This window comes from Panthera pardus, unplaced genomic scaffold (genome assembly GCF_024362965.1).
Source record: "Panthera pardus isolate Hobbes unplaced genomic scaffold, ASM2436296v1 HiC_scaffold_24, whole genome shotgun sequence".
NCBI classification, from domain to species: domain Eukaryota; kingdom Metazoa; phylum Chordata; class Mammalia; order Carnivora; family Felidae; genus Panthera; species Panthera pardus.
In genome coordinates, this window is record NW_026526810.1 from 75,654,586 (window position 1) to 75,667,403 (window position 12,818).

General features: G+C 39.9%; 1 protein-coding gene and 1 long non-coding RNA gene across 10 annotated transcripts in view; one reads left to right on the forward strand and one right to left on the reverse strand.

The window, feature by feature from the left end:
- Positions 1-12,818, forward strand: part of NPAS3 (neuronal PAS domain protein 3) — an 857,733-nt gene that overhangs the window by 773,425 nt on the left and 71,490 nt on the right. The gene's annotated exons all lie outside the window — the stretch shown is intronic.
- Positions 1-12,818, reverse strand: part of LOC109254305 (uncharacterized) — a 212,729-nt gene that overhangs the window by 59,002 nt on the left and 140,909 nt on the right. Inside the window, exon 2 of the long non-coding RNA XR_008417170.1 lies at positions 4,628-4,819. This is a non-coding gene — a long non-coding RNA (uncharacterized LOC109254305). The remainder of the gene's footprint in view (positions 1-4,627; positions 4,820-12,818) is intronic.

Genomic DNA, 12,818 nt, shown 5'->3' on the forward strand with positions numbered 1-12,818 from the left:
ACACTCGGGTAGTTGTTTGATTGCTGCGTGGGTCAGAGATCAGCTCCCACTACAAGATGTAGCCACATTAGTGTGTTAGTGAACAGGTTAGAAAGTAAATTACGGCTGCCTTTCTCAAGCACATTACTGTCGGTCTTCATTGTTGTGTTTTTACTGTACATCAGCAGGACCGTGGCTTCTGAAGACTTTGTGTGACAGGTTAGGCATTTTATCCTTTGAGTAAACAGTAATCATGGTGTGAAGAAAGTGGGGCATTGGAGAATTTTTCCTATTCTTTGAGAATTCCACTCTTCCTTTTTAGTTTGCTCCAAGGGCTCATTGGGGATACATATATTAAGCCCTTTAAATAGTTCATAATAAATCTTTGTCTCAGGCTGATTCTGACAGTTTTTTAAAGAGTCTTTTAAGAGAGAATCCTCAATCATTTGTTAATCCATGGGGTGATCTTCAGACTTCGGGAAAAAAATAACAGCCAGGGCTCTTGGGTAGCGAAAATACAATGTAGGAAAAAATATATAAATATGGAAAATCCCAAGAATATCACCTTACTGAGATTACTTACATGTTCTGCATGTATCTAAATGCTTTCTTTCTTCCCCCAACAAGCCAAAAGGAGAAAGGAAAATCATTGTCAAGCTGGCAAAGATTTTTATTGATAATTTTATGTTTTCGGACTTACAGGCATCTACTAAAATGTTAGACTTCAAATTGTATAAGAGAGAATATTCTTTTTCAAGTAAACTAATTCTCTTGGTAAAAAGATAATTTCTTGTTTGCCCTTGCTTCCCCTTTAAGACGACTTTTGTCTTCCCCTAAATTATTGACATGCACACTGCTATTTTACTTGGTCAGAGAAAAGCATTACACTTTTAGAGAAAGGATTGTAGGTACTGGTTGTTAGGGTCAACAGAAAAACTTTGAAGGGCAAGATGTAGCTTTCAGAATAAATAGACCTTTCTAGGTTGACTTGAGATATTTTAGTTTCCACTATGGATATAAGCTAATTTTTTCAAGTCTCTTAGATGCTCACAATTTAAAGAATATAACACAATTTGGGCACCAAAAAATAATATACAAAACTTATCAGAAGAAAGTAAAAGCAGTACTATCTACCACGCAAGTAATTTATATTAGTAATCATTACAATACCTGTGCATTATTTGTGCCAGGAATGGAAAATACTCTCAAGTCTCTCTGCAGAGGGAAAGAGTGCTCAATCTCAAGGGTTTTATGTGTAAATAATTTCCTGTTTCAGGGAAACTTATTTTGATGTATTTGGTTTTGCTTGTAACTGAAACAATTAGGGAAGAAACTAAAAGATGCAGGCCATAGCTTTGAGTAAAACCTGAGGATAAGCATCGCAACAGGGGCATTTTCTCCACGTATAGGACCTGAACTTCTGGGTCACTTCTAAGACCCAGCTTCCCAAGCTGTTGAAAAACACGAAGAACTTTGCTAATGACGTGCAGAAGGAATATGTTAGGAATAAACGCAATAATAAAATGGAGAAATGGGCAAAGGACAGCCTACTGTTATAGATGGATTCATTCTCACGTAAGGTCAAATAATTGAAGACCCAGATCAAGGGCAACCATAAATACCCGGCGTCCCTGCAGCTGAGAGGATTAACCACAAAACCATTATGACAAATGCAGTGGGAGCATTCAGCTACCAGGCAACAAAGAATATGTGGTGCCAATTTTTAAAATAATTATTTGGCATTATAGAATATACAATTTAGACCCAAAAGCCATCTGATATAACGCTAAAGTGTCGATGTTCAAAATATCAAGTACATTATCAGAGAGCTATGTGTGAAGCCGGGGAAGGGGCAGTAATGCGGCAATTAATACAAATTTACTTTGCACCCAGTTGGAGAAAAGGCAGCTTCTACCCCATTTTCACCATCACCATTAGCAACAGCTTTTATCTTTTTAAATTGAAGAAAAGAGGGTAATTCTACAGCAAGTCTAATAATTGCAAAGTCTGTAAATTGAATCATTAAAAAATATCTGCTTTTTTATCCCCACCACTTGGGAAGATTATGCATAGCCTTGAAGAAAATACACAAATGACCCGACGTCGAGTTCAGATATGGAAATGATGCCTCCACACATATTATGATGCCTACACACCTATTAGCTGACCAAGATTATAATGATGAAGACCTGTCTTCCTCACAGTAAAGCAGGATTCCTTCTACCAAAGGATGAGAAGACTTTGTTTTGGTACTAAGGTGGAGTAGCAGTCACTGAAACTTATTGGAATGATAAACAAAAGGAACACTTGCTTAATTATAAGACGTCAAAATAGATTTTCATTAGCAAAGTAACAGCTGTAGATAATTATTGGGTAAATCCCGTTTCCGGCTCCTCTAAATAATGTTACTAAAATATTCTCCAATAGGGGCGCCTGGGTGGCTCAGTCAGTTGGGTGTCTGACTTCAGCTCAGGTCATGATCTCGTAGTTGGTGGGTTTGAGCCCCGTGTCAGGCTCTGTGCTGACATCTCAGAGCCTGGAGCCTGCTTCAGATTCTGTGTCTCCTCCTCTCTCTGCCCCTCCCATGTTCATGCTCTGTCTCTCAATAATAAAATAAATGTAAAAAAATGTTTTTACATATTCTCCAATAAATAAGACTCAATCCTTTATTGATGATGGATTCAATACAGTACTTCTAACTGAAAACTTTTTTAAAGAAACCACTTAAAGACATCTTAGAGTAAAGCCATAATAAAATCAATAAATTCTAGCTGCTCATATTTCTCCTATATGATAAAAAATAATAAATGAGCAGAAGATACTGACTCAGAAGACATCTGTGGAGACCTGCCAACTCAGGCTCACCTCTATCCCCAGAATACACACACACACACACACACACACACACACACACACACACAGGTAAATTAAAACTGGCTACTTTCAACAAGGGGTTGATATCCAAAATATATAAATAACTTCCCCATCTTATTATAAAAACAAGCAACCCAATTAAAAAATCAGCAGAACACTTGAATAGACATTTTTCCAAGGAAGACATCCAGATGGCCAACAGGCACATGAAAAGATGCTCAACATCACTCATCATCAGGGAAATGCAAAACAAAATCACAATGCGATATCACCTTATACCTGTCAGATTGGCTATTATAAAAAAGGTAAAACATAACAAGTGTTGGTGAAGCTGTGGGAAAAGAGAACCCTTGTGTACATTGGTGGGAATATAAATTGGTGTAGCCACTATGGAAAACAGTATGGAAGTTCCTCAAAAAAATTAAAAATAGAAACACCATACAATGTAGCAATTCCACAGCTGGGTATTTATCTAAAGAAAATGAAAACACCAATTTGAAGAGATATTTGCAGCCCTCTGTTCATTGCAGCATTATATAGCGTAGCCAACATATGGAAGCAACCTAAGTGTCCACCGATACATGAATAAAGAAAATGTAATACACACAGAAATATTACTCAGCCGTAAAAAATATATAAAATCTTGCCATTCCCAACAGCATGAATAGCCCTAGAGGGTTTTACTAAATGAAATAAGACAGAGAAAGGCAACTACCATATGATTTGGTTTATACGTAAAATCTAAAAAACAACAACAACAACAGAAACAGACTCATAGATACAGGAAACAGACTGTTGGATTACCAGAGCAGGGATGGGTTGGAGGGAAGGCACATCAAGTGAAGGAGGTCCAGAGGTACAGTCTTCCAGTTTTAAAGTAAGTCATGCGGATGCAAAGTACAGCATAGGGAATGTAGTCAGTAATATTGTAGTAACTTTGTGTGGTGACAGAAATAACTAGACTTATCATGGGGATCATTTCATAATGGATAAAAATAGTCAATCACTATGATGTACACCTAAAAGTAATGGGCTGCTGTATGCCCATTGTACTTCCATTTTTTTTAATGGTCATTATGCTAGACCTGGGAAGGCAAATTTGGAAAAGCCGCATATTTATACCAACATCCGCATGAATTTTCAATTATGGCATAGTTCTCAAACACTCTCCAGTGGAAGCTTCCAGTCATTCAGAACTTTTTCTGTCAAACAAATGTATCTCAGACCCATCTTCTAAACGCCTTCATTCTTCATTCCTGTTAATCACACGACAGCTCTCATGCAAAACCCTTCCTCTGTGTGCACAGAGTACTCATTCTTCTAGGGGCAGAGTGGCCAGATCCAGCTAATAAAAATACAGGACTCTTAGTTAATTTGGAAATTTGTATGAAATATTTGGGTCATACTACAAAAAAAGTTATTGTTTACCTGAAATTCCAACATAAGGTTTCCTGTATTTTATTTGGAATACTAATTAGGAGCCTGCCGTGCCGCAGCCACCGTCTTTTCCACAAGCCGACTTCTGCTCCTGCACCCTTACTAAAGTCTTTGTCTCCTGGAGGCCACTACTCTTGAAACGCTCTCTTACTAGAGACCACGATTCCTATGCTTCGAACTCTTCAACACGAAAGAGGAGTGGTCATCGTACTTTGTTTCCAGTGCCATTTCTGCATCATTTCCCCCAACATCATCGCTGAAAAATTTCTTTAAAAAAAAAAAAAGTGCTCCTTACCTGTTCTCAGGGCCATCATCTGTCAACACCCACATCACTCACCTGCTGCCCTCAGCGGTGTCAGCTCGTGCTTTGCAGTCTTCCTGTGTAGCGATCTCCGCAAGGAGGCAACAGATGCCAGAATGACAGTTTCCAGGATGAATAACTACTCCACACACTTCTTGACCGCCAGTGCTCAAAAAACTCTTTCTTTGACTTGCCCTTAGCCACCCATTGGCATAATCATACCTTGACCTGAAAAAAAAAAAAAAATGCTTCATTTTTAACATGCCAAATATTTGCATAAAAAATGAGAAAAACTTTCTAAAATACAAGTACAACACAGGAAGTCACAAAGGTAAAAACACACAGACTTCTCCGTATAAAATTTAACAACATGAGGGGCGCCTGGGTGGCTCAGTCAGTTAAGCATCCAACTCTTGATTTCGGCTCAGGTCGTGATCTTATGATTGTGAGATCGAGCCCCATGTTGGGCTCTGTGCTGGGCATGGAGCCTGCTTAAGATTCTGTCTCTCTCTCTCTCCCTCTCTCTGCCCCTCTCCCTGGCTCACACTCTCTCCCCCCCCCCAAAAAAAAACCACAAAGTTTTAAAATTTAAAAACATGTGCGTTAGTGAACATCACAAACAGAAACAGCAATCAAATGGGAAAATATTTACAAGAAGTGTGCCAAAAATAGTATCTTTAATAAATGTAAGTATCTCATTCAAATTGATAAGAAAAACACTAAAAATTCAAGTGGAGAATAGAAGATATAAATATAGGATTCATTGAAAAAGATTCAAATGGCCAATAAATACATATTAAAACATTCCTCAACTTCATTAGAAATAAAAATCGAAATTAAACATGTGAGATATTTTTACATATTGCTTTTCAGGGGGACTCTCTTCTCTGTATCTCATGCTAGCTTAATATTTTTTTATTAGATGAGAACAGATATTTATTAAGATGGCAATCAATCTGAGCACCATCAACATTGTTGATAAATATGTAAACTGATATAGTATAACTTTTCCGAAAGTCACTTTGTACACATTAGCTTTAAAAAAACGAACGAACAAACAAACACAGCTCATGGCCACCTGGGTGGCTCAGTCAGTTAAGCCTCTGACTTCGGGGCAAGTCATGATTTCATGGCTTGTGAGTTTGTGCCCCCACATGAGCTCTCTGCTGTCAGCATGGAGCTTGCTTTGGATCCTCTGTCTCCCTCTCTCTGCCCTTCCCCGACTCACATGTGCTCTCCCTCTCTCAAAAATAAACATTAAAAATATTTTTAATTAAAAAAAAAAAATCATGGTCTTTGACCAGGTAATACTATTTCTAGAAATCCACCCTAAGAAATAAGAAGGTTGAAAAAAGATTAATTTAAAAGAAATTCATCACGAAGCAATGGAATGTTACGTAGACAGTAAAAATAATATATTTGAGGAGCGCCTGTGTGGCTCAGTTGGTTAAGCATCCAACTTCGGTTCAAGTCATGATCTCACAATTCATGAGTTTGAGCCTCATGTCGGGCTCTGTGCTGACACCTCAGGGCCTGGAGTCTGCTTTGGATTCTATGTCTCGCTCTCTCTCTGACCCTCCCCCGTTCATGCTCTGTCTCTCTCTGTCTCAAAAATAAATAAATGTTAAAAAAAAAAATATGGGAGAAACAGATATGTTCCCAGTTTTGAAATAAGTATCTAAATAAATAGTAAATAAGACTGCAACAAAACATTAGTTTTAATAGTGACTGTAACTGGATGATAAGGTTATAGACATTTTTTTTCTTATTTACTTTTTCCGATTTTCCAAGTTTCCTATGAACTTAGAGAAAATGTAACATAAACTTATTTAAAAGCAGTAAATAACTGGTGAGTAAATAACTCACCAATCCTTTCTGCACAAAGCCCCACTTACTGGCTGCCTCCCCCGGGTCACCACCCCCTGCCCTGTCATCCTTTTCTCTTCCCTGGCTCATCACTTGGTCACTTTCACTTGTCTGTCTCTTAACCCTTGGCAGTCCCTCACTCTTTGGACTTTCTTTTGTTCCCATTGTCCAGCTCCCATCCCTGGGAAAAGGTTACTCTACTGAGCATTGCCTGGAAAGACCCCAAAGCCACTGTTACTAGCGTTCGGTAGAAAATTAGTCCTCTTACAACGAAGCAACTGCCAGCCACTGTGTAGCCTTATTACTTATTTTCTGTTGGTCCTTGATGCTCGGCCCACATGGGCTGCTAGGTAGCTTCTTTCACATCCAAAATCCTCTCCTTCTCCCACTTCACCTAGTGAAATTAAGTTGTTCCTAGCCATTGCCATCACACTCCTCTTCCTCCCTCCTCCTCCCCCTTTCCTCTCTCATGTCCTCCTTTTTTTTTCTTCCTCCCCATTTCAGAGGCTCACTTATCTTTCTCAGTTGCTGATTAAATATCCTTTAGGATATTTAATTCTTCAATTAGCATTTCCAATGTATACAACTTTAACCTCAGTCTTCCCAATCAGTAAACATGCTCAGGTCTCTTTATTTTCATTACCAAAATTCACCAAAGACAAGAGTGTTATTTATTTACTCAGTCTTTGGCTCCCTTATGTCCTGAAGCTGTTGCTCCCTCTAGAGATGCCCAAAGAATTGACAATACCAGTAAGGTGCATCTGGCATGCACTCGACTCTCTGGACCGTCCGGCCCATTAATTCCTTCCTTAGTTTCCCACGTGTTATATTATTTTATCTTTAGTATAGCACTTATTTTAATTTTGGACGAGAAAATGTGCAAAAGGTAACATGTCTAGAATTTGCCACTGGTACGTGTCTATCCAAATAGTTGTTTTCTATAAAGCCTTGTACCAATCTGAAGTCCTAAAGTTACAGTGTGATGTGTGGGTGGTATCTTCACCCATTTATCTACGTGGCTTCAGGTCTTCTCCAAAGCCACCCCGTCAGTGAGGCCCCTGTGACCACCCAACCAGACTTGGTCCTCTTTACTCTCCAGCCCCTTACTCTGCATGGCCCTTCTTCATAGCATTAATCACCACCACAAGTTACTATCTATTTTCCCTGCTCCCAGACGTAAGCACTTACAGTTATGAATGGTTCCAGCTCATTGTAGCTACCCAACCAGCCTTTAAATAACTGAACAAAGACTAAGTGAGCTATGCTAAAAATTCTGATATGTGCTCACTTGTACTGTTTTAAAACCTCATGTTGTCTTTCAGGGTCATGCACGGAGTCAGGGCAAAAAGTTCCAGGGACAGGCAGATCAACCTTTCAAAACTTAAAAGGTGTGCTCCCAGTCCACAGGCCTGCATTTGGAGAGAGATACTTTGTGTATCAATGGCTTGAATCACTGCCTGATTTTTCAGCCAGTGCTGCATAACTGTTTCTCATCACATGGCATTGTTGTAGTTAGTCCCCGAGCTTTAAAGCAGTGAAAAGGCAGAATGCATATGTGTGTGTTTGCAAGTGCCTCTGTAACCAGACGCCTCTATATAACTCCTTTTTAAAATATAGTATGTCGACAACATCTGCTCCTGAAATGGAGATTTGGCTCGAATGCTAAGAAAATAAACATGGCAGCTCCACTAGATACTGGCAACCAGTTCCTGCCCCATGGACAGGCTGCACAGAAGATTCATGTATATAAAATAGTATATTAAAGTAAACTTACAAAAGCAAAGAGCAATCATCGCAACCATAATTTTTTCTTCCTCTTTGGGATTCTAATTTTAAAAGCATTAAAGAAGACAGCTGCTCATGCTGTGATATGCGCTAAACAGCCTGAAGGATGGAAAAAAATATATTTGTAGCTCATAATAACTATTGACCTTTCTGATATACAATGTTCTCTGTGTTAGCTATTCGGTTCTATCAACAGTGAAGATTGAACATGACTTTTTAATAGAAAACATGGGGTTTCGAGCTGCCTTCACAAAGGTGTTTATGTATTGTTATTTTGTTTTGTAGTACAAAGACCAAGTCCTGATGCCCTTTGTCTGACATCATGTTTGTCGTTAAAAAAAAAAAAGAAAGAAAGGAAAGGAGAGAAAAAGAAAGGAAGGAAATAAAAGAAGGAAACAGAAAAGGGAAAAAAGCCTCAGTGTTATTGAGTATGTTTTATATGAGGAATTGGCTCGTAACCACTTTATAGTCGTGATAAAAGCATTGCCACACTCGATCCCATACGCAATATTGGTAATGGAATCCAACGGCATCCCGAGAGGACATGCTATATTTCTCTCCCAGAATAGATCCCTCAAGTGGCAACATTTATAGGGTGTCTCCAATAAGATTTAAAACATTTGCTTGCAGTATTCATACGGCATGTTCTTTGGAGCGTACAGCCTGCTGCGGAATGGGTCACACTGGATGTCTTGTACTCTCAAAGGCTGTCTTTACAATACCCAGTTTTTCCCCCTTGAACTTTCCTGTTGCTTAGTAGTTGTATATAGAAACACCCACTGGTAGCAGCTTGACTCTGACACCGTGTCTATTTCCCCAGAGTGGTATCATCCACAGACCAACTGCAGAGCAACTCAGCTGAACACTCTCCTCTCCCCCAGGGGACAGCCTCACCAAGTAGCAACCCCTGCCAAGAGTAGGAAACCTGAAAGGCAACCTTATGCATTATGATTCTCATCCCAGGCAGGCAGATATGGCCGAGGAGCTTGTGCTGACAGGTGGCATGGGTTGGCAGATTTTTTTTCCTTTTTTTTTTTTTTTGGCCGATTGTTCTTAATGTGACATGGAAAGAAGTTTATTACATCATTATTGAACCACAGTTATTTTCACAGCTATGCTCTAGAGTTTCAGCTAATGATTCACAAGTTTCTAAACAAAGCCGAAGACTCACAACTGAGTGGGAGCAGGAATCAGCCCTAATGAGACTTTGACAAATTCGGGGCGGGGGGGGGGGGGGTTGTTGTTTTACTTTAAGAGCAAGCACCAGAGCCGATGGAGCCTGATTGCTGAGCCTGGCCTCACTGGCTGCAACTGTATTTGTATGATATCCACAAGGTGGTACAACTTGTGTTCACAGAAAATGGTGGGCACTGCCTTGCCACAGTGGCCAATGACCTGGGTCTAGTCTGCCGAAGACTGTTACTGTCTTCAAAGTTGCCTGCCACGTGACCGAGAAGGACAGGCCAGTGAAATGAAACCAACTCTCAAAAAGAGAACAAAGTATTCTCTAATTCTGGGGGACGTCGGGCCAATCCTTTTTTAACTACCAAACCACTGGTCCATGACTCTCAAAATAACACTTTGCAGAACATGCTTCCTTAGAGGTGAATACAAGGAGGGGACATAGGATTCCCTCTCCTCAAACAAACAACAACAAAAACCGCCAAGTCTTGGGACAAGATGTTTTGTGAGAGAGGCATGGCAGGGGTAAAGGGAATAATTATTCTTAAAAGAAAGCATCTGACTATTCAGCACGCAAACTGAGTGACTACTTATGTGAAACACAATCCTGGGCACTTGTGGGAGCATGGGTGGGGAGGGGGGGCGCGGTGCATAAGGGAAGCTGGAGAAGAGCAGGGAGTAGATACAATGATAGACAAGCAAGACTTCAGGCCTGCCTTTCAAGATCTCCCAATCTTGTAGATGACACTGTGATAGCATCTTTTGCAAATTGCACATTTTAAAAAATCAATTGAGCGTTTACCTTCGAGAACACAAACCCCACTTACAAAAATCAGCATTGCAGGTAGTTTTTCATGTGTAAGTGAATTCACCGGGTACCGACACTGGGGGCAATGCCTTCCTTCTCACTATTACAGGAGTTTGACCCATGTACATAGTTGTCACATACCGAAACAAGGCTATGACGTTTCCAAAAGGAGGTTCTATGTGGATGCAATATTAGTAATCGTTCATTGCGCAACAAATCACCCCAAATATTTTGCTTAAAAAAAAAAAAAGCTATCTCACATAGTTTCTATAGGTCAGGAATCCGGTAGCACTTTTGAGAAGTTCTAGCTCAGGGTCTTTCCTGAGATTGCAACACAAGTCAAACTCAGAGCATAGTCATCTGAAGATTTGACTGGGGCGGGCCTCACGTCTAAGCTCACTCATGTGACTGTGACTGACTAGGAAGCCTCAGTTCCTCATCACATTGGCCTCTCCACCGGATTGCTCAAGTGTCCTCACAACATGGCCACCGGCTTCCACCAGAGTGAATGACCCAGGACAGAGCCACCAAGAAGCCATTCTGCCTGTCATGACTGAGTCATACACCACCATTTCCACCATGTGCTATTTATTAGAAGTCAGTCACCAAGTCTAGCCCACACTGGAGGGGAGAGAAAGGAGGCTCTGCCTTTTGGAAGGAGGAGTATTGGAGATTTTGTAACACTTTAAAATTACTATGCTTGTCATCGTGGGTAAACATAAAATCTGCTGGGATAAGATCTGTGAGAAAAGATTTATTTACCATGTTTGTCCTACTATCGGGAAACAAGGTTGGGAAGATCTTATTAAAGTCAACATTTAATGAATATTAGTTATTGAACATATTAGACATATGTAAATACATGTCTGTATATATGTGTGTGTATGTATAATTTTTGCTCTGGGAACAAGGAACCATGGTAGGTGCTAAAAGGGATGAAAATTAGACATGTCTCAGCCTTGCCACCCATACCTAGGGTAGGAGCTAAAATGAGGATATGAATAACTCGAGGAACAGTATATTGGTACATCATGATCTTTGGGGTCAGACAAACATTATGTCCTGTCTGTGTGTTCTGTCACTATCTGGAAGAGTTGGACAACATAGACTGTTTTATATAATAAAGATCTAGTATTTGTATCAGTCAGTATGGGCTACCTTCTGCTGCAGTAAAAAACAATTCTGAAATTATAACAAAAATTTATTTCTGTGAGAATTGGCTGTGGGTTCTGTCCCACGCTCTCTTCATTCTAAGACCCAGGCTGATGGAGCAGGCACCATCTGAAATGTTGATAGTCACCATGGCAGAAGGAAAGAGAAAGTACCTCTTTCTACTAAGGGACTGACTGTTTTCAAAAATTACACCTGGAAGTGACCCATGACCTTGGTTCACCTTTTCATTGACTACAGAAAGCCATATGAGTATGTACGGTAACTTCCAAGTGGCTTCCGAGTGGCTAAGGAAGAGCAGGAAAACCTCTGTAAGAAAAAAAACAACTTGTAACATACTTTGACATATACTCATTCTAACGTCTTAAAATACAGCAGTATCTAACAAAGCTAACAGCATATGCCAGTGAATAATTTGGCTTTATCAAGGTAACTGCAAAATGGACAAACATCTCTTCCCTTGTCTTGTGAAAGTCATTTTGGTTATTTGCACTTTGGTTTGTCCTGTACGCACAGAACCTCTGAAAAGGGAAAGATTCGTTTAGGCAATGAAGTAGGAAAAGAGTATATTTAACTTCATATATTAGCGATGTAGCCCAACTTCTCTTCTTCCTCAAAGGGAAACTTTGTTCACAATTGAAGAGGAACGGTGTTTTCTCAAAACTTAATTTTCCTTTTCCCTCCCTCCTCCATCAGGATTTGGTGCCATTTGCAGAGTTCTGACACTAGATTGTCCCGAAAACATTTGTGGTGCATGAGAAAGAAAAGCCTTCTTTATGCTGGGGCCCCGTATATTTACAGAGACCCTGGAGAGAGAGTGTACTACGTGTTTGGATGAACCTGACTGAATCTCACTGGGATTGGCCAGTGAGAACTAGATGGTTCTCAGCCACCTCCTCCTCCTCCAGCTCCAGCTCCCCCATCACCTCCTGCCCCTGCATCATAGTGAGGCAGCAACTACAGTGTTAGTTAGGGATTCATCAACAAATGCATAATAATGCAGATATGATTTCACATTATGGTGGCATTTGCCAACGTAAAAATTATTATAACTTCGCTATAAATTTTTCTGTAAATTTTACAAAATATGCAAAAACTGACATTTCAAGAGCTGAGATAATTTGGATTTATTAAAAAGTTGAGGCCCTTGGGATTCAGCAAAAGAGAGTTAATTTTTTTTATCTAGCTTTTAGTTGTGTGGGTCTTGTTTTTGTTTTGTTTTTCAGCTCCTTGTTTATAATTCATGGGTCAAAACTGGCCACATCTGGGCTTGACCACTTAATCCATTTTTACCCATAAATTTCTCCTGTGTCTCAGGCAGCAGATATAACTTCTCTGAATCCCAAATTTCTTATCAGAGCATGCGGCAATCATGGCCTGCTTCAAAAAGCTGACGCAAAAGCATCTGATACCTAG